Here is a 1,806-nt window from a genome sequence, read left to right on the forward strand (position 1 = left end):
GAACAGACTGGCTTTTCACATGCCATCATTAGTTGCATCTACCCAATCTGCTTTCCAAGCAGGGAAATCTACTCTTGACTCTATTCTTCAAGCTAATGAAATGATACATGCCTGTTCAAAAAGAAAGAAGGAAGTTGCTATGTTTAAGATTGATTTTGCTAAAGCTTTTGATTCCATAGACTGGGCTTTCCTTATTGATCTTTTGAAAGCTAGGGGATTTGGTAATAGGTGGTGTTCATGGATTTTTCACATTATTTCATCCTCTAACTGTGCAATTCTAGTTAATGGTACACCTACCAAGTTTTTCTTTTGCAAAAGGGGCCTCAAGCAAGGTGATCCTCTTTCTCCAATGTTTTTTAACATTGCTGTAGATGTTTTGAACAAAATAATTATGAATAATGTTGAAGAGGGGCTATTGACATCTCTTGGTCTTAAGGAACCTCTCAATCAATTGAGGATACTTCAATTTGCTGACGATACTTTGCTCTTTGTCAAAAGCTCCTCCAATGATATTTCCACTCTCAAAGCTATTCTTTATATTTTTGAGGACATATCTGGATTGAGCATCAATTACTCAAAATCATCTCTCATATATTTTGGCAATATTCAAAACAAAGCTCAGACCTTAGCATCTTCCCTGGATTGCAAAGTTGGTCAACTTCCAATTAAGTATCTTGGCTTACCTCTCAAATATGGCAAATTATCCAAATCAGACTGGCAGCCTCTGTTAGATAATCTCTATAGGAAACTGGCTACCTAGAAAAAGAATACCCTATCTTATGGAGGGAGATTGGTTCTTTTGAATTCAGTTCTTACATCAGTGCCTTAAATTTCATGTCTTTTTATAAGCTACCTAAATGGCTTGTCAAAGAAATTGATAAAGTTAGGAGGAACTTCCTATGGACAGGAAAGGCTGACACAAATACTTTCAAATGTTTGGTAAACTGGAAAAAAGTTTGCTTAAACAAAAATGAGGGAGGCCTGGGGATTAAAGATATTGTTGTGTTCAATTCTTCACTTCTGACTAAATGGCTATGGAAGTACTTAGACAGGGACTCATCTACAGGCAAGTTTCTTCACAATCTTTATGTTCATGGTAATACAACTCTACAGACCAGTTTTTTCAAGTCATCTTATTCATCATTTTGGAATGATGTCTTATCTCAGAAAGACGCTTTTTTCCATAACATAAAATGAATGATAGGTTCAGGAGATAATACTAGATTCTAGGAAGACAAATGGACTGGTTTTAACAGTTTAGCAAGTGTTTTCCCTTAATCATATAAGTTAGCTCTCTCCTCTAATGCCACTGTCAGGAGCCAGGGTCTTTACAATGCACATGAATGGTATTGGCATTTGTTGATGAGAAGAAGTATTCATCCTAGTGCTCAGGGTCTTTACAATGCACATGAATGGTATTGGCATTTGTTGATGAGAAGAAGTATTCATCCTAGTGCTCTGTTTTCGGAGAAAGTTGCTGTTTTCATTGCTTTTGAATCTGTTACAACTTCAGGCGTTACAACAAGAATCAATAAAAAAAGGTCGGTCTTTTTATAAGACCTCCTTGTGCAACAAAACAAAGATTACAACTTTATCGAAAATAAACACGAGATCCCGTTTTGGTGCGGTCTCGCTTGCGTGGGTCTTTAGCCTGTGACGGGGACGTCAATATCCGTGGACCACCGGGGCAATCAGATCTGATCCGGATAAATCGGACAGAGCTTCGTCGATCCGCGTGAGATCTAGAAACTTCTAATCCAGAAATATCGGACAGAACTTCGTCGATCCGCGTGAGATCTAGAAGTT

This window comes from Asparagus officinalis, chromosome 1 (assembly GCF_001876935.1).
Source record: "Asparagus officinalis chromosome 1, Aspof.V1, whole genome shotgun sequence".
Lineage (NCBI taxonomy): Eukaryota > Viridiplantae > Streptophyta > Magnoliopsida > Asparagales > Asparagaceae > Asparagus > Asparagus officinalis.